A 21,765-nucleotide genomic window follows, 5' to 3' on the forward strand; every position below is an offset into this window, starting at 1 on the left:
CGACTTAGCAGCAGCAGCAGCACTAAATCTATATAGAAATTCAAGGAAAATCGTTGCCTTCTGATTTTTAATCTTCTAGCCTGGTATGGATGGGCTTGCCACTAATTTTGATCTTGCTCTATTCCTCCCAAAAAGGTCCTATAGCTTTCTTTGAAAAAAATTGTATGACTTGAAGTAAATTAATGTTCAAGTACTGAATATTTGATATTAAATGAAGGGAACACCCTTTCCTTTGTGTTTCCTGTCTGTGTAGGCCTGATACATGGGCCAGAACGGGAGCTCTCGGCTCAGGGGAAGCTGTCAGTGCCTAGGAAACTGGGCACACATGCTGGAGTGTGACAAGGGCCTGGACAGCTGCTGGCAGTGCGAGGAAGGCTCCCTGGGGCTGGGGATGCGGGGAGATCCTGTGGGAATTCTGAAAGTGGGAGCCTCCACAGGAGGGTGTGGCCACAGGAACGGGCACGGCCTGTCATGGAGGACCCACGCAGGAGGCAGGAGTGGGGAGCAGGAGGGCTCTTTGATCCAGGCCTCAGATGCAGACTCTTCTTTAACTAAAAAATTCTTTTTTCAAAGTTACTTATTAATTTTTGGTTGTGCTGGGTCTTTGTTGCTGTGGACGGGTTTTCTCTAGCTGCAGCAAGCAGGGGCTACTCTGTGCTGCGGGGCCCAGGCTTCTCTTGTTGTGGAGCACAGGTGCAATGTAGTTATGGCGCATGGGCTTAGGATCTTCCCAGACCAGGGACTGAACCTGTGTCCCCTGCACTGGCGAATTCTTAACCACAGTATCACCAGAAAAGTCCAGCTGAAGGCTCCTAACGTTCGCTCCAAATGAGATTATTTACATTATCAGTGGGTGTTTTTGAGACACCACCGGCTAAGGGAAGGACATCCTTGGAATCTCTGTTAGATGGGCTGCCATCTATGGGGTTGCACAGGGTCGGACACGACTGAAGAGACCTAGCAGCAGCAGCAGCAGAATGGTCTTTGGTATTTCAAAGCTTCCTTTGTGGGAGGCTGGAGTCTGAAACCTCTGTTGAGTGCCAACTATATATACCAAAACCTGTGCTTGAAGCCTTAATCTTGCTGTCTTATTTAATCCTCTCAACAGCCTGATGAGGTAATTATCATTATACCCATTGTGGGATGAAGAAACTAAAGTTATAAGAGGTTAAGGATGAAGCCCAAAGGCACACAACTAGTAAGTTTCGATCTGCCATTAAACTTGGTGTTGCCTTCAAAGCCCACGTTCTTTCCATTCACCATTGTGCTTTTCCAGTGCAAGGTCTCAGTGAGTTACTCTGTCACCTGGAAAGGAGTGAAACATGAGTAAATCCCAAGACCCAGGCAGCTCATTCATTTCTCCAACAAATGTTTGTCAAGCCTCAGTTATGCACTCCACTTCTCCCAGGGTGAACTCATCCTCTCCATGGTTTGAACCACCAACATGCTGAAGTTCCTCACATTTACCCTTCCAACTCAGACTTCTTTTCTAAACTTTACACTTGAACAGCCAACTTCCTATTGGTAAACCCAGCAGGATGTCTCACATCTCAGCAAGTCAGAATGGAACTGGCCATTTCTCCTTCATCTCCCCAAACTATGTTCTCCTATGTTCTGGCTCAGTGACTGATGCTACCATCTACCTACCTTCTTGTTCGTTCCCGATACCCAATTTTTCACGAACACTTACTTATTTTCTTCCAAATTATGTCTGAATCTGTGTCTTCCTTTCTGTCTCAGCAACCACCCCCTTGGGTTAAATCCTTACCATTTGGTGTGAGTCCTCCCCTGGCTACATCTCCCAGAGCCAGAATGCTCTGGAGTCCCTTATATGTTTCAGGTGGACCTTCCCATTCCATGACTCCAAAACCTTCCTAAGTGGAGAATTGCAAATTCAACTTTGGTGCAAAAATCTCCGAATTGGACTTCATGCTATCCATATCAATCATTAAACCTGCCCTTTAAGCCCTTTTCAAGGGGAACTGGCCCACTATTGCTACCTCAAAGAGCAATTGTGTTTTGGGCCATGCCAGCTGATTGAACCAGTGTTAGCCATCTGGCCCAAAGGCAGCTGGCTGGTGGGCTGGCCAGTAATGCATGACATGGTCTGGTGTAAAAGAAGCATGAAGTTAATCAGATTCTCTCTAGAAATATGTGAGCAAAATGTGAGCAAAGAAATATTGAGGGGATGGGGCAGTGAGCAGTGGAGACTGAAGTCATGAAGCAGAGTTGGGGCTGGAGAAGCCATGATGAGCGCATGTGGGATGCAGAGAACACACAAGAGGAGGCAGCTGGTGAGTGCAGAGAAACGGATAGAGGAGCAGAGCACAAGAGCCGCAAAAAGGATGCTGAGCAGCATAAATAGGGTTCTGCACTAGGATACTTTTAGCTTTAGGAAAACTTCTCCATATTGTCCTGATTTTTTTACTTTGCTCTAGGTCAGTAAGGATCACAGTGGAATGTGGAGGGGTCCCCCAGCTTGGCTTACATCAAACAAGCCCTCTTTCAGACTGGGGTCTCGAGAGAGGCGGCAGAAGTCTTGCAGAGCTAGAGAAACAGCTTCAGATCTTCCCCCTGGGAAATCCAGACAATAGGAACCGCCGACTTTTTTCCACTAAAAGATCACCACACGTGGCAAGGCACGGATGCTCCACTTCAATATTTAGACTTCGATGCTGTGGAAGTCAGCCGTGTTTGTTATTCTGGAGGTTGGTGTTTGGAGAAGCACATTGTCTCCACGGTGATGCCTGGTGCTGAAAGTTGTTCCATTGTCTCAAAGCCCTGCCGGCATGAGATCACAAGGCTGAGCCAGTATGTGCTTTTTCTGAATAGGCCACTGGAGGTTGGGCTGATTTAATTCCCCAACAGAAGCTGGTTTCCTAACTCCAGGGGGTCAGGGTAGGGCCCAGGTGCCTGACCAGCCCCCTGAGACTGTGGGCACATTCATACTGGTGTCTGGAAAAGCGGTTCACAGCATAGGCTCTGAAATCAGGCCTCCTGAAATTGTAAACTGGCTCCATTGCTTACCAGCTGTGTGACCTTGGATAAGTCAATCTCTTTGTGCCTCTGTTTCATCTATAAAATCAGGCTAATAATAGTATACACTTTATAATGTTTTATCATAATTAAATAATGTATTAGGTTGATCTATATGATGGTCAAAATTTTTCTTGGTCAAAAATGATTTCTCCTCATGCAGTTGTGATTAGCATGTAGCAAGTGTTTAATAAATGATAGTTAAAAGTGTAAAAAATAGAATTAACACTTATTTTATTTCAGCCCTTCTCTTACAATGAGTACCAGTCATTTTTGACTAGGCCCTGCCCAGACTGGTACAGAGATGCCCACTCTGTGTTGGAGGCACCAGGAAACTGTGGGTTTCTCAGCGCTGGGTCAAATTCTGCCGCTAGTAGCTCTGCGGCTTCCTCTCCGAGCTTCTTCCTCTGACAAAATCTATACTATTGGACAAACTCATAAAGATCTCTTCTAGCTCTGATGATCTGATGCTAAGTGTTCTTAGACCATAGAGAATCTCTCTCTCTCCTTTTCACTTTTTAGCTCTTTGTGTCACTGGTTTGCCACTTGCAAATTAACAGCTCAAGGACCCATTCTCACATTGGCCCCTGGGTCTTTGCCATGTCTAAACACCTTGGGATAGCCTCGATAGCCTCTGACAATAAATTAGGGCTAGAGTTTCTTTTGTCACCCAAATTATAATTTAGGCCACATTCAGCTTTGCTGTAAGAATTACAGCTTTTTCACTTCTCCTTCCCTAAATATTGGGCAGGCCAAAAAGTTCAGGTTTTTCCGTTACATCTTACAATAACTCACTTGCTTATCACAGTCTCTATGGACAGAGCAGCCTAGTGGGCTATAGCCATAGGGTCAGAAAGAGTCAGACCTGGCTGAAGTGACCTAGCCTGCACTCCCACAGGTATCAGGCATGCTTCTCGATGCCTACATGTGTTAAACCAATTAAACCACACAGCAAGTCTATGATGGATGTACCATGATCCCCATCTTACTGCTGAGGAAAATCAAAGGGCAAAGACAAATATCATGTCCCAATGCCACGTAGCCAGTAAGTGGCAGAATTAGAATTTAAACCATAGTCCATGTTCTCAGCCACAAACTCTACTCTCTTGGCAGTTCCTGTAAATTCTTAGCATTCCATACATCCCTCTTGGTGTCACTTGTCACCTCTTCCAGAATCTTGTCCCACTCGTGACATTTCTGGTGACTCACACCCTTGAAGTCTTTAGAGGTACAGTGTGACAAAACAGTACTTTCAGGCACCACCTTTGACCTTCCTGAAGTGTTAAGACAGGGTTTCATGGTCATACCTCCCCTCAGCTTCAGATTTTTAAATTTTATTTATTTTATTTTATTTTTATTTAGCTGCACCAGGTCTTAGTTGCAGCATGTAGGATCTAATTCCCTGACCAGGGGTCAAACCCAAGCATCCTGCACTGGGAGTGTGGAGTCTTGACTGTTGGGCCACCAGGGAAATCCCTCAGCTTCATCTTTAGACCATGATTTCCCAAGAGATTCCTGGATCTTTGCTCAGAATTTATTTCTTAAAAAATTTTAACATTATTTCTTATCTGGAGAGGTGGGGATCTTCATAAACAGCAAGCCCTCTCTCTCCTTTTAAAAAAGTCTTTGCTTTAGCTTATCTCTCTCCTCTAGCATTTTGCTGAAAGCAGCAAGAAACCAGGTGGCACCTTCAACAATCTGGGTGGAAATCTCATTAGCCCAAATACCCAGTTCACTACGATCATTTTCCACTTTGCAAATAAACTTCAGGTGAAAGTGTTGCTATGCTTTCTCCAGCTAGATGTCAAGAATCTACCCTTCCTGATCCCTCTACACTGTTGGTGGGAATGTAAGCTGGTATAGCCTCTATGGAAAACAGTATGGTGTTTGTTCAGAAAACTAAAAATAGAATTACACTATGAGCCAGCAATCTTACTTCTGGGCATATATCCAAACTAAACTATAACTCAAAAAGATACATGCAGCCTAATGTTCATAGCAGCCCTATTCTCAATAGCCAAGACATGGAAGCGATCTAAATGCCATCAACAGATGAGTGGATAAAGAGGTAAGATATACACACAGTGGAATACTACTCAGCCATAAGAAAGAACAAAACGATGCTATACGCAGCAACATTGATGCAACTAGAGATTATCATCTATACTAAGTGAGTCAGAAAGAGAAAGACAAATACCATATCACCTATGTGTGAAACCTAAAATATAACAAAAATGGACCTATTTATGAAACAGCGGCAGACTCAACGGACATAGTGAACAGACTTGTGGTTGCCAAGAGGGAGGAGTGGAGTGGGAGGCTGGGTTTAGCAGATATAAACTATTATATATAGGATGGATGAACAACAAGGTGCTGCTGTATAGTACAGAGAACTATATTCACTATCTGATGATAAACCATAATATAAAAGAATACATTAAAAGAATGTGTATATACACATATATGTGTATATATGTGTGTCTGTATGCAAAAACTGAATCACTTTGCTATACATTAGAAATTAACACAACATTGTAAATTCATCTATACTTCATTAAAAAAATTAGTCAATTACTTTAGAAAATAATGAAAGGAAGCACATATTTGTGCTGAGCCGTTTTATCAGCCTGCTCCCTACCAGCAGAATTCTAGGAGTGCAAAAACTTCTTTTCATGTTTTTTACTGTCTCTGTCTCTTTCAGCCTGAACTGGCAGTATTTTTGCTGATATAATTCTTTAAAAATGGTGTGTTATGAAAAATAAGAAATACTTAGGGGTAACTTTGACAAAAGCTGTGCAAGACTTAATGCCAAAAACTGAGAGAAATTAAAGACAACTAAAATAAGTGGGATTTCTTTGGAGGGAATGATGCTGAAGCTGAAGCTCCAGTACTTTGGCCACCTCATGCGAAGAGTTGACTTATTGGAAAAGACTCTGATGCTGGGAGGGATTGGGGGCAGGAGGAAAAGGGGACGACAGAGGATGAGATGGCTGGATGGCATCACCGACTCGATGCACGTGAGTTTGAGTGAACTTCGGGAGTTGGTGATGGACAGGGAGGCCTGGTGTGCTGTGATTCACGGGGTCGCAAAGAGTCAGATACGACTGAGTGACTGAACTGAACTGCACTGAACTGAAAATAAGTGGAGATACATACAGCTCCTCAGAGATCAGAAGACTCATTAGGTGTAAATTTCCTGAAGCTGATCTACAGGTTCAATGCCATTCTAGTTAAAACCTCAGTTGGACAGTGGAGAAACAGACAGAGAGAATAGACTGATGGACATGGGGAGAGGGGAGGAGAGCGTGAGATGTATGGAAAGAGTAACAGGGAAGCTTACATTACCATATGTAAAATAGATAGCCAGAGAGCCAAGGGGAATTTGCTGCATGGCTCAGGAAACACAAACAGGGGCTCTGTATCAACCTAGAGGGGTGGGATGGGAAGGGAGATGGGAGGGAGCTGTAAAAGAGAGCCGATATTTGTATACCTATGGCTGATTCAGGTTGAGGTTTGACAGAAAACAGCAAAACTCTGTAAAGGAATTATCCTTCAATAAAAAATAAATAAATTTTTAAAAAGTACTAATCAATTAAGACAGAAAATGAGAAAGAAGGAAAACTCTACTATAAAAAGATACAAACCTTCAATTAATCATACTTGCAAATATAGTTTAAATAGAAATAACTTCTGCTATTCAGGTATTAAATGCTGTTAGACCAATATTTGAAAAATATATTTAAAATTTACTCTCTCTTTATGAGAATGCCACTACTGGAAATGAATTCAATGAAAATAAGCCAAAAAAGGGAAACATTTTCTATTCAAAATCACTCAGAGAATGGGAATTTATAATTCAAAGGGGAAATTTAAAATGTGTTCATGTAGTATAATGGGAAAAATTATAAGAAAGTTACTGTGTATTTATTAAGAATATAAAAACATATTTCTATGGCATATTTATTAATATATAGATAATAAATAATATTTGTTCCATTTATGTATTAAGGGAGGAAAATGGCAGGATGAGAAACTTCAGAACGCTGAAAGTCATGTCCGACTCTTTGAGACCCCATGGACTATACAGTCCATGGAATTCTCCAGGCCAGAATACTGGAGTGGGTAGCCTTTCCCTTCTCTAGGGGATCTTCCCACCCCAGAGATCAAACCCAGGTCTCCCGCATTGCAGGCAGATCTTTACTAGCTGAGCCACCAGGGAAACCCAAGAATACTAGAGTGGGTAACCTATCCCTTCTCCAAGGGATCTTCCTGACCCAGGAATCAAACCAGGGTCTCCTGCATTGCAGGCGGATTCTTTACCAACTGAGCTATGAGGGAAGCCCAAAACACTGACACTTCACTAAATCAGTGACAAAGCTGGCAAAAGTTTTCCAACTCAATTTCTTTCAGAACTCTGGAATCTAATAAAATACAAGAAGTAGGGAACTATTTCACGAAGAAATGAGTTGCTAAATTTTGGTGAGAAACATTTGTTTCATTCAAAGTGAGTAGAAATAGGATGCAAAAAATTTTTTTTAATTTTATTGAAGTATAATTGATTTACAATGTGTTAGTTTCAGGCATACAGCATAGTGATTTGTTTTGGGTTTTTTTTTTGGAGTTTATATTCCATCATAGGTTATTACAAGATATTAGGTATAATTCCCTATGCTATGCAGTGAATTCTTGTTGCTTACCTATTTTATATAGTTTGTATCTGTTAACTACATACTCCTAAACTGTTCTTCCTCACCTCCCTTTCCCCTTTGGTAAACAAAATTTGTTTGTCTATGAATCTGTTTTTGTTTTGCATATAGATTCATTTGTATTATTTTTTTAGAATCCACATATGAGAAATATCATACAGAAAAAAAAAAACCTCAGTTGTTTTGTAGGAAATGATAAACTGATTCTAAGAAATACCTATGATAGCTGGAACAAGCTCATAAAAGAAAAAGTTGTTGAAATTATATTAGTTACTTTCCAAATATATAAAGTTACAGTACTCAAGACAGTGTGGTATTGGTGTCAAGACAAATAGCTCAATGCGATAGAACAAAGAACCCCAAAATAGACTCACACGTATATGTGGTACACTGATTTTTCAAACAGTCTTATGAAGACATAATTCACACATAATATAATTTATCCACTTAAGGTATATAATTCGATAGCTTTCAGTATATTCACAGTTGTGTAACCATCACCACAATCTATTTATACAGTATTTTCATTCCCCCCTAAAAGAAATTCCATACCCATTAGCTGTCATTCCCTATTCTCCTCCACAAACACTCAGTGCCAGCTCTAAGCAACCACTAATCTATTTCCCATCTCCATAGATTTGCCTGTTCTGGCCATCTGATATAAGTGAAATCATATAATATGTGATCTTTTGTGACTGACTTCCTTCATTTAATGTTTTCAGGGTTCATCCATATTGTTGCATGTATCAGCACTTCATTCCTTTTTATTGCCCAATAATATTACATTGCATGGATATACCCATTTTACTTATCTCTTCATCACTGGCGGACATGTGGACTGTTTGCACTTTGAAGGATATTATGAATAATATGTAGAAAATTCATGTAGAAAATTTTATGCTTTCATTTCTCTTCAGTCTAAACCTAGGAATAGAATTCCTGAGTCATATGATAACTCTATGTTTAACCTGTTGAGAAGTTGCCAAACAGTTTTTGAAAGCAGTTGCACCGTTTGACATTTCCACTAGGAATGCATGAGAGTTCTTTCTCCACTTTCACCAGCACTTGTTATTGTCCATCTTTTTCTACTCTAGTCATTCTAGTGGGTGTGATGTGGTGTCTTATTGCGTCTTGATTTTCATTTCCTTAATGACTAATGATACTATTGCCTAGCCAAAAGTAATGAGGATTTATTGCTATGCTGTTTTCTGGGCTTTCCTGGTGGCTCAGAGGTTAAAGCGTCTGCCTGGAATGCTGGAGACCCGGGTTCAATCCCTGAGTCGGAAAGATTCCCTGGAGAAGGAAATGGCAACCCACTCCAGCACTCTTGCCTGGAGAATCCCATGAAGGGAGGAGCCTGGTAGGCTACAGTCCATGGGGTTGCAAAGAGTCGGACATGACTGAGCGACTTCACTTCACTTGTCTTCTAGGAGTTTTAAAGTTTTAGTTTTTCCATTTAAGTGTATGTTCCAATTTGAGTTGTTGTATATGTATGAAGTAGGGTTCCAACTTTATTCTTTTGCTCATAGATATTTACTTGTCCCAGTACCATATTAAAAACAAACAAACAAACAAACAAAACCCTATTCTTTCCCCAGGTCAATTGATTTTTGACAATGTCAAAACAATTCAATGAGGAAAGGATATTTTTCAACAAGTAGTGTTGGAAAAACTGAATATCCATTAAAAAAACAAAAAAGAATCCTTGACCCTTACTTCATACCAAATACAAAACCTGACTCTAAATGGGTCATAATCCTAAATGTAAGAGCAAGAACTTCTATAAAACAGAGGAAAAAAATCTTGGTGACTGACCGTAGGCTAAAAAAGCACAAATTATAAAAATAAAAATTGATCAATCTCATTAAAATTTTAAAATTTCTCTCCAAATGATCATGTTATAAAGTTATAAAGGTAAACTATAGACTGGGAGAAAATCTTTGTAAAATATATCTTATAAAGGACTATTCAGAATATATAAATATCTCATAATTCAATACTGAAAATAGCTCAATTTTTAAAGTGGCAAAAATCTGAACAGACACATAGTTACACAGAGATATCAAATAAGTATCATTAATCAGTAGATAAATGTATATCCAAATTACAGTGAGATACTACTACAAATCCTTTCAGTTCAGTTCCATTGCTCAGTCGTGTCTTACTCTTTTCGACCCCGTGGACTGCAGCACAGCAGGCTTCCCTGTCCATTACCAACTTTTGGAGTTTACTCAAACTCATGTCCATTGAGTTGGTGATGCCATCCAACCATCTCATCCTCTGTTGTCTCCTTTTCCTCCCACCTTCAATCTTTCCCAGCATCAGGGTCTTTTCCAATGAGTCAGCTCTTTGCATCAGGTGGCCAAAGTACTGGAGTTTCAGCTTCAGCATCAGTCCTTCCAGTGAATATTCAGGACTGATCTCCTTTAGGATTGACTGGTTTCATCTCCATGCAGTCCAAGGGACTCTCAAGAGTCTTCTCCAACACCACAGTTCAAAAGAATCAATTCTTCCGCACTCAGCTTTCTTTATAGTCCAACTCTCACATCCATACATGACTACTGGAAAAACTATAGCCTTGACTAGATGGACCTTTGTTGGCAAAGTAATGTCTCTGCTTTTTAATATGCTATCTAGGTTGGTCATAACTTTTCTTCCAAGGAGTAAGCGTCTTTTAATTTCATGGCTGAAGTCACCATCTGCAGTGATTTTGGAGCCCAAAGAAATAAAGTCTGACACTGTTTCCCCATCTATTTGCCATGAAGTGATGGGACCAGATGCCATGATCTTAGTTTTCTGAATGTTGAGCTTTAAGCCAACTTTTTCACTCTCCTCTTTCACTTTCATCAAGAGGCTCTTTAGTTCTTCTTCACTTTCTGCCATAAGGGTGGTGTCATCTGCATATCTGAGGTTATTGATATTTCTCCCAGCAATCTTGATTCCAGCTTGTGTTTCTTCCAGCCCAGTGTTTCTCATGATGTACTCTGCATATAAGTTAAATAAGCAGGGTGACAATATACAGCCTTGACGTACTACTTTCCCTATTTGGAACCAGTCTATTGTTCCATGTCCAGTTCTAACTGTTGCTTCCTGACCTGCAAACAGATTTCTCAAGAGGCAGGTCAGGTGCTCTGGTATTCCCATCTCTTTAGGAATTTTCCACAGTTGATTTTGATCCACACAAAGGCTTTGGCATAGCCAATAAAGCACACCCTTTAGATTGGCTAAAATTAAAAGACTGACCATGCCACATGCTGGCAAGGATGTGGAGCATCTGCATCCCACTAACACTCATATGCTGCTGGTAGGAAGGTAATATGGTAAAGCACTCTAGAAAAGCTTACCAGTTCCTCAAGGAGTAAATACAACTATAAATGTTTATACACCAATAATTTGGATAACCTAGAAGAAATGGATAAATTCCTAGAAACATACAACTTACCAAGACTAAATCATGAAGAAATAAAACATTTGAACAGACCAATAATGAGTAAGGACGTTAAACTAGTAGCCAAAAACCTCCCAACAGAGAAAAATTCAGGACCAGACAACTTCTTTGGTGAATTCTACCAAACATTTAAATAAGAGTTAATCCCAGTTTCCAAACTATCAAAAAATTTAAAATATGGAAGAACTTTCTCCTTATGAGATCAGCATTACCGTTACACCCAAACCAGACAAGGACACTATCAGGAAAGAAAATTACAGGCCAATATCCCTTGTGAACATAGATGCAAAAATCCTCAACAAAATACTAACAAAAAGAAACTAAATATCACATTAAACAAATAATATACCATGATCAAATGGGATTTATCCCTGAGATGCAAGGATGGTTCAACAGACACAAATCAATAAATGTGATAAATCATATTAATAGAATAAAGGATAAAAACCAAGATCATTGCAATAGAGGGAGAAAAAGCATTTGACAAATTCAACATTCCTTTATAAAAAGAAATTCTTAAGAAATTAGGTATAGAAGGAATGTACCTCAACATATTAAATGACATAATATGACAAGCCCATGACAAACATCACAGTAGTGAAAAGCTTAAAGCTTTCCTTATAAGATCAGGAACAAGACAAGGAAGGTCACTCTTGCCACTTCTATTTAACATAATGTTGGAAGTCCTAGTCAGAGCAATTTGGCAAGAGAAAGAAAGAAAAGACATCCAAACTGGAAATTAAGAAGTAAATTTTTCTCTTTTTCCAGATGAAATATTATATATATATAGAAAACTCTGAAGACTCCACCAAAAAAATGTTGGGCTGAGTCACTTAGCCATTCTCAACTCGTTGCAAAGCCATGGACTGTAGCTCACCAAGCTGCTCTGTCCATGGGGATACTCCAGGCAAGAATTCTGGAGTGGGTTGCAATGCCCTCCTCCAGGGAATCTTCCCAACCCAGGGATCGAACCCAAGTCTCCTACATTGCAGGTGTATTCTTTACCAGCTGAGCCTCCAGGGAAGCCCAATAATTTAATAATGAAATCAGTAAAGTTACAATAAGTGAACCCAGTAAAGTTACAGGATATAAACTTATTGCCAAATTCAGACATAAATTGAAGAAAGTAGGGAAAAGCACTAGACCATTCAGGTATGACCTAAATTAAATCCCTTATGCTTACACAGTGGAAGTGACAAACAGATTCAGGGGATTAGATCTGATAGACACAGTGCATGAAGAACTACGGACAGATGTTCATGACACTGTACAAGAGGCAGTGATCAAGATCATCCCCAAGAAAAAGAAATGCAATAAGGCAAAATGGTTGTCTGAGGAGGCCTTACAAATAGTTGAGAAAAGAAGAGAAGTGAAAGGCAAAGGAGAAAAAGAAAGATATATCCATTTCAATGCAGACTTCCAAAGAATAGAAAGGAGAGATAAGAAAGCCTTCCTCAGTGATCAATACCAAAAAAGAGGAAAACAATAAAATGAGAAAGACTAGAGATCTCTTCAAGAAAATTAGAGATACCAAGGGAACATTTCATGCAAAGATGGGCACAATAAAGGACAGAAAAGGTATGGACCTAACAGAAGCAGAAGACATTAAGAAGAGGTGGAAAGAATACACAGAAGAACTATACAAAAAAATCATAATGACCCAGATAACCATGATGGTGTGATCACTCACCTAGAGATAAACATCCTGGAATGTGAAGTCAAGTGGGCCTTAGGAAGCATCAAACCTGCAAAAAAAAAGCTAGTGGAGGTGATGGAATTCCACTTGAGCTAATTCAAATCCTAAAAGATGATGCTGTGAAAGTGCTGCATTCAATATGCCAGCAAATTTGGAAAACTCAGCAGTGGCACAGGACTGGAAAAGGTCAGTTTTCATTTCAGTCCCAAAGAAAGGCAATGCCAAAGAATGTTCAAACTATTGCACAATTGCACTCATTTCACATGATGGCAAAGTAATGCTCAAAATTCTCCAAGTGAGGCTCCAACAGTAGATGAACCAAGAAATTCCAGATGTCCAAGCTGGATTTAGAAAAGGCAGAGGAACCAGAGATCAAATTGTGAACGTCTGCTAGATCATGAAAAAAGCAAGAGAATTCTAGAAAAACATCTATTTCTGCTTTATTGACTATGCCAAAGCCTTTCAGTGTGAGGATCACAAACTGTGGAAAATTCTAAAAGAGATGGGAATACCAGAGCACCTGACCTGCCTCTTGAGAAATCTGTTTGCAGGTCAGGAAGCAACAGTTAGAACTGGACATAGAACAACAGACTGGTTCCAAATAGAGAAAGGAGTACATCAAGGCTGTATATTGTCACCCTGCTTATTTAACTTATATGCAGAGTACATCATGAGAAACGCTGGGCTGGAAGAAGCACAAGCTGGAATCAAGATTGCTGGGAGAAATATCAATAACCTCAGATATGCAGATGACACCACCCTTATGGCAGAAAGTGAAGAAGAACTAAAGAGCCTCTTGATGAAAGTGAAAGAGGAGAGTGAAAAACTTGGCTTAAAGCTCAACACTCAGAAAACTAAGATCATGGCATCCAGTTCCATCACTTCATGGCAAATAGATGGGGAAACAGTGTCAGACTTTATTTCTTTGGGCTCCAAAATCACTGCAGATGGTGACTTCAGCCATGAAATTAAAAGACGCTTACTCCTTGGAAGGAACGTTATGACCAACCTAGATAGCATATTAAAAAGCAGAGACATTACTTTGCCAACAAAGGTCCATCTAGTCAAGGCTATGGTTTTTCCAGTAGTCCTGTATGGATGTGAGAGTTGGACTATAAAGAAAGATGAACACCAAAGAATTCATGCTTTTGAACTGTGGTGTTGGAGAAGACTCTTGAGAGTCCCTTGGACTGCAAGGAGATCCAACTAGTCCATCCTAAAGGAGGTCAGTTCTGGGTATTCATTGGAAGGACTGATGTTGAAGTTGAAACTCAAATACTTTGGCCACCTGATGCGAAGAGGTGACTCATTGGAAAAGACCCTGATGCTGGGAAAGATTGATGCCAGGAGGAGAAAGGGATGACAGAGGATGAGATGGTTGGATGGCATCACTGACTCAATGGACATGAGTTTGGGTAGGCTCCAGGAGTTGGTGATGGACAGGGAGGCCTGGCATACTGCAGTTCATGGAGTCGCAGAGTCAGACATGACTGAGTAACTGAACTGAACGGAACAGGGAAGTTTATAGCAATACAATCCTACCTCAAGAAACAAGAAAAGCATCAAATAGACAGCCTAACTTTACACCTAAAGCAACTGGAGAAAGAACAAAAAATTCCCAAAATTAGTAAAAGGAAATAAATCATAAAGATCTGAGCAGAAATAGATGAAAAAGAAATGAAAGAAACAATAGTAAATATTAATAAAACTAAAAGCTGCTTCTTTGAGAAGATAAACAAAATTGAAAACCTTTGGAGTGACTCATCAAGAAAATACAATGGGGCGAAGACAGCCTCTTCAATAAATGGTGCTGGGAAAACCGGACAGTTACACATAAAAGAATGAAACTAGAACACTTCCGAACACCATACACAAAGATAAACTCAAAATGGATTAAAGACCTTAATATAAGACCAGAAACTATAAAACTCATAGAGGAAAACACAGGCAGAACACTTGATGACATAAACCAAAGCAAGATCCTCTATGACCCACCTCCTAGAAAAATGGAAATAAAAACAAAAGTAAACAGGTGGGACCTGATTAAACTTAAAAGCTTTTGGATAGCAAAGGAAACTATAGGCAAGGTAAAAAGACAACCCTCACAATTGGAGAAAACAATAGCAAATGAAACAACTGACAAAGGATTAATTTCCAACATATACAAGCAGCTCATATAACTCAATACCAGAAAAACAAACAACCCAATCAAAAAGTGGGAAAAAGACCTAAACAGACATTTCTCCAAAGAAGACATATAGATGGCTAACAAACACATGAAAAGATGTTCAACATCATTCATTATTAGAGAAGTGCAAATCAAAACTACAATGAGCTATCATCTCACACCAGTCAGAATGGCCCTCATCAAAAAGTCTACAAACAAATTCTGGAGAGGGTGTGGAGAAAAGGGAACACTCTTGCACTGTTGGTGGGAATATAAATTGATATAGCCACTATGGAAGACAGTATGGAGATTCCTTAAAAAACTAGGGAAAAAACCACCATATGACCAGCAACCCCACTCTTAAGCATATACACTGAGGAAACCAAAATTGAAAAAGATACATGTATCCCATTGTTTACTGCAGCACTATTTACAATAGCTAGAACATGGAAGCAACCTAGATGTCCATCAACAGATGAATGGATAAAGAAGTTGTGGTACATATACACAATGGAATATTACTCAGCCATAAAAAGGAACACCTTTGAGTCAGTTCTAATAAGATGGATGAACCTAGAACCTATTATACAGAGTGATGTGAGTCAGAAAGAGAAAGATAAATATCATATTCTAATGCATATATACAGGATCTGGAAAAATGGTACTGAAGGATTTATTTACAGGGCAGCAATGGAGAAACAGATAGAGAGAATAGACTGATGGACATGGGGAGAGGGGAGGAGAGGGTGAGATGTATGGAGAGACTAACATGGAAACTTACATTACCATATGTAAAATAGATAGCCAACGAGAATTTTCTGTAAGACTAAGAAACTCAAACAGGGGCTCTGTATCAACCTAGGAGAGTAGCGTGGGGAGGGAGATGCGAGGGAAGTTCAAAAGGGAGTGGATACATGTATACCTATGGCTGATTTAGGTTGAGGTTTGACAGAAAACAACAAAATTTTGTAAAGCAATTATCCTTCAATAAAAAAATAAATTAAAGAAAGAAATATTGAAAAAAAAACCTAGACAATATATTAAAAAGCAGAGACATTACTTTGCCAACAAAGGTCTATCTAGTCAAAGCTATGGTTTTTCCAGTAGTCATGTATGGATGTGGGAGTTGGACCATAAGGAAAGTTGAGCATTGAAGAATTGATGCTCGTGAACTGTGATGTTGGAGAAGACTCTTTAGAGTCCCTTGGACTGCAAGGAGATCAAATCAGTCAATCCTCAAGGAAATCAGTCCTGAATATTCATTGGAAGGACTGATGCTGAAGCTGAAACTCCAATACTTTGGCCACCTGATGTGAAGAACTGACTCACTGGAAAAGACCCTGATGCTGGGAAAGATTGAAGGCAGGAGGAGAAGGGGACTACAGAGGATGAGATGGTTGGATGGCATCACTGACTCAATGGACATGAGTTTGAGCAAGCTCCGGGAGTTGGTGACGGACAGGGAAGCCTGGCATGCTGCAGTCCATGGGGTCACAAAGAGTTGAACATGACTGAGCAACTGAACTGAACTAACGGACATAAAATCAAGAAAAATCACTTCATTTCTATATACTAATTAAAGTGAAAGTGAAATTCAGTAGTCGTGTCCGACTCTTTGCGACTCCATGGACTAAACAGTCTATGCAGTTCTCCAGGCCAGAATACTGGAGTGTAGCCTTTTCCTTCTCTAAAGGATCTTCCCAACCCAGGGATCAAACCCCAGTCTCCCGCATTGCAGGCAGATTCTTGACCAGCTGAGCCACAAGGGAAGGCCACATACTAATTAAGGAACAATACAAAAAAGAAATTAAGAAGACAGAAACAGAAAAGAATCCTGTTGGCAATAGCATCAACAATACTTTACAATAAATTTAACCAAGGAGGTAAGGTATCTATACCTGAAAACCATAGAACATTGATGAAAGAAACTGAAGACAAAAAAAAATTATAAGATATCCCATGTTCATGGATTAGAAAATGAATATAGTTATAATGTTCATATTACCCAAAGCAATCTACAGAATCAATGCAATCCAAACACAATTCTAATGGCATTTTCCCACAGAAATAGAAAAAAAATCTTAAAATTAATATGGAACCACCAAAGATTGTGAATAGCCATAGCAGTCTTGAGCAAAAAGAACAAAGTCAAAGGCATCACACTACGTGATTTCAAAACATAACACAACATGATAGTAATCAAAACACATGAAAAGAGATACATAGACAAATGGAACATACTACAGACCCCAGAAATAAATCTATGGTCAATTGACATTGACAAAGATGCCAAGAACACACAATGAGGAAAGGACAGTTCTTTAATAAAGAACTGTCGGGTGTTGGGAAAGCTGGCTATCCATGGGCAAAAGAATGAAATTGTTCCCTATTTTATATCCCATCTCACTCCATATACAAAAATCAACTCTAAATGTAATAAATACTTAAATGTAAGTCCTGAAACGTTAAAACTACTAGAAGGAAACATAGTGAAAGCTTTTTGATATTGGCCTGGGCAGATTTTTGGGGGGATATGACCCAAAAGCACAGGCAACGAAAGCAAAAATAGAGAAGTGGGATCTCATCAAACTAAAAACCTGCAGTACGGAAAATGAAGCAACCAACAAAGTGAAAAGACAACCTATAGAAGGGGCGAAAACATCTGTAAACCATATGTCAGATAAGAGGTTATTTTTAAAATATATAACGAACTCAGTCAACTCAACAGCAAGAAATAAATGTCCTGATTTTAAAATGGGCAAAGAACCTGAATAGACATTTCTCAAAAGAAGGTATACAAATATCCAGCAGGTATATGGAAAGATGTTCAACATCACTAATCATTAGGGCAATGAAAACCAAATCTACAGTGAGATATCACCTCACTACTATTAGAATGGCCATTATCAAAAAAGTAAATGTTTGTGAGGGTGTGGAGAAAAGGGAATGCTCGTACATTGTTGATGGGAATTTAGATGAAGAAAAACACTACGGAGGTCTCCCCCCAAAAAATTAAAAATAGAACTAATGTTATGATACAGCAATCCCACCTCTGAGAACATCCAAAAAAAGTGAAGCCAGAAACTTGAAACGCTATCTGCATTCTCGTGTTCATTGTAGCATTACTCACAATAGCCAAGATATGGAATCAACCTAAGTGTGAATCAACAGATGAATGGATAAAGATTATACACACACACACACACACACACACTCACACACAGGAATATCATTCAGCTTTTTCGGTCATTCGTGACAACATGGATGAACCTGGGAGACATTATACTAAGTGGAACAGAAGCATAGAAAGACAAACACTGCCTGATCTCACTTATATAATGAATCTAAGTCAAACCCATAGAAGTAGATGGTAGAATAGTGGGCAGGGAGGTAGGGGAAATGGGAATATGTTGGTCAAAGTATACCAAGTTATAGTTACGTCAGATGAAAAGTTCGAGAGAGCTAATATACAATGTGATGATGACTATACTCAAAAATAATGTGTTGAATACTGGAAATTTGCCAAAAAAGTAGATTTTAGGTACTCTAGTCACACCGAAAAAAAAAGATAATTATGTGATGAGATGATATGTTAACTAGCTTGACTGCAGTAATCATTTTGATATGTACATATACATCATCCTGTGTTCACAGCAGCACCGTTCACATTAGCCAGGACGTGGAAGAAACCTAAATGTCCACAGACAGATGAATGGATAAAAAAGATGAGGTATATGTGCACAATGGTGTGCACTAAGCCAAAAAAAAAGGACAAAATAATGTCATTTGCAGCAACATGGATTTAGAGATTATCATATAAGGGAAGTAAGTCAGAAAGAGAAAGACAAATATCATATGATATCACTTGTATGTGCTGGAAGAGGGCAGGGCAATCCACTCCAGTATTCTGGCCTGGAGAATCCCATGGACAGAGGAGGCTGGTGGGCTGTGGTCCATTGGTCACACAGAGCAGGTCACGACTGAAACAACTTAGCATGCCTGCATGCATTTACATGTGGAATCTAAAATATGGCGCAAATGAATTTATCTACAAAACAAAAACAGATTCACAGACATAAAGAGCAGACTTGTGGTTGCCTGGGGGGAGAGGATTGGGGTGGGAGAAAGACTGGGAGTTTGGGATTAGCAGATGCAAGCTATTATCCATAGGATGGATAAATAACAAGGTCCTACTGTATAGCATAGGAAACTATATTCAATATCTTGTGATAAACCATAATGGAAAAGAACACGAAAAGAATATATATATGTGTGTGTGTATATAACCGAATCACTTTGCTATACAGCAAAAATTAACACAGCATTGTAAATCAGCTATACTTCAGTCGTTTTAAAAATATGTATATGTTTATCAAGTCATCATGCTATACACCTTAAATATATACAATTGTTATTTTTAAATAAAATGATCATAACAACAACTGGTTCACAGTGAACTGGGGAAAATAAACATTAAACACACACCTGGGCTTCCCTGGTGGCTCAGCGGTAAAGAATCCACTTTCCAATGCAGGAGATACGGGTTTGATCACTGGTTCAGGAAGATCCCACATTCCATGGAGCAATTAAGTCAGTGCGCCAAAACGACTGAGCCTGCTACAGCCAGGGGGCCGCAGCTATTGAGCCCTTGGGCCGTGCCCACGTGTTGCAACTAGTGAAAGCCTGCATGCCCTACAGGCCGTGCTCCCCAGCAAGAGAAGCCAGCACAATGAGAAGCCCGAGAGCTGCGACCAGAGGGTAGCCCCCTGCTCACCACAACTAGAGAAACCCCGAGCAGCAGCAAAGACCCAGCGCAGCCAGAAATAAACAAGTAAAATTAAGAGTTAGACACACACCTACCATACAGTGCGTCTCACCGACTCCTACGTATTTACCCAAGGGAAACAGAACACGTCCACACATAACATATTATGAACATTAGGTATAATCATGGGATCTATTTTAATAGTAGTTAATAGGCTGTTCTAAAGTAACACTATTTATTAGGCTTTTGTGCTTTGATGGATCCTCAGCTTAACATGGCCATTTCATTCAACCTATGATTGTAGATGAAACTCACAGAATACATTAAAGTATTATTTGAGCAAAAACAATATAACTACACTAAGAGGAATCAAAATGAAATGGAAAATTCAATCATGATCCACTTTTTCTGACAAATCAACTCATTTATTTCTCCTTGCTCCCATCTGGTACTTGTCTGCACGCATAAAACATTTTTACATAGTTGTAAAACTGCAATTTTGCATTCAGCTTTTGAAAAGCAATTGTAATATTGAAAACTGTTTTCCATATTGCTAGTTAGTCTTCACAATTGTTTTTAAATGACCGTGTTGTTTATTTTGTGGGTCTACTACTCTGACATTTCTCATACAGATGGACATCTACATGTCTTTTAAAAATGTTCTACTAAGAAAGAATGTGGTAATATCTTCATGTATAAAAAATGTTCTCTCTGTTTGATTACTTCCTTGGGATAAAGTCCTACAAGTGAGATTATTGGATCAAAACATGAACATTTCCATAATTCTCAAAATTTACTGTTAAATGGATTTCCATTCATTCATTCACCAAATATTTATTGAGCACTTTCTTCTGATCAGACATTGATTAATCACTGGGGATGCAACAGTGAAGAAGAACATACAATCTACACTCATGAACCCTACCCTCTAGTTAGGGAGACAGACTTGATCAGGTTATCACACAGATGGATAAAATTATAACCATGCTAAGCATTACTAAAGAGAGAGACATGAAGCTATAAAAGTATTTTATGGTAGAATCCTACTTTGCTTGGTGAATGAAAGGATTTCCTAAGGAAAAAATGATTGATTTGGGGAGTAAGGATAACTAGGAGCTAATTTGAATGAACGAGAAGAAAGAACATTCTAGACAGAGAGAGTAGCATGTACAAATGCCTTTTGGCAGACCTAAGGAAACCACAAAGGCTCGAGCTCAAATAACTGGGAGAGCCTGAGGCAAGACCAGGCAGGGCCTGTGAACCTTTAGAAAGGTGTTGGTATTTATCCTGAGAGCCTGGGACCCCTGAACTGGGTGAGGACTTTGAAACACTCATGTTGGCTGTAGTACATAGGGGGAAGAATTTGAGAAGGGATGGTGGTACCAGCAAGCAGCTGTTGTGGTGGTCAAGCTGAAGGATGATAATTGCTTGATAATGTGAATAGGGAGAGAAATGGAGTTTAAGTGGACACATTTAGGAAATATTGCCGAGGTAAGATGGACAAGACTTGGCAGTTGATTTAAGATGTGTGGGGAAAAGGAAGGAGCAGGGTACTTGAAGGGCAACTGCTCGATTTCTGGTGTTAGGAATAGGATGAACTGCGGTGTGGTGCCCTTCACAGATCCAGAAAAAAATGAAAGGGGACCCGTATCAGGTGATATTATACATAAGGAGTTCAAGGTGTTTTTGAGGGAAGAAGCTCTGTGAAGTGAGCGGCTGGCCCATGGGTCTGAGACTCAGAACAGAGCTTGGTTTACAGTCATGGACTTATGAGCCATCCACATATGCATGGTGACTAAAGCCACAGGAATGGATGAGCTTGCCCAAAGAGAAAGGCTGAGGGTGAGCAAAGTCTAGACCAGGTAAGCGGGGAACTTTCACTTTCAGATGGAGGGAGACCGCTGGCTAAGGAGACGGAAGGGAACATGGGCGGAAAGCCAGGACATG

The sequence above is a fragment of the Capricornis sumatraensis genome, chromosome 2 (assembly GCF_032405125.1).
Source record: "Capricornis sumatraensis isolate serow.1 chromosome 2, serow.2, whole genome shotgun sequence".
Classification (NCBI taxonomy): Eukaryota; Metazoa; Chordata; class Mammalia; order Artiodactyla; family Bovidae; genus Capricornis; species Capricornis sumatraensis.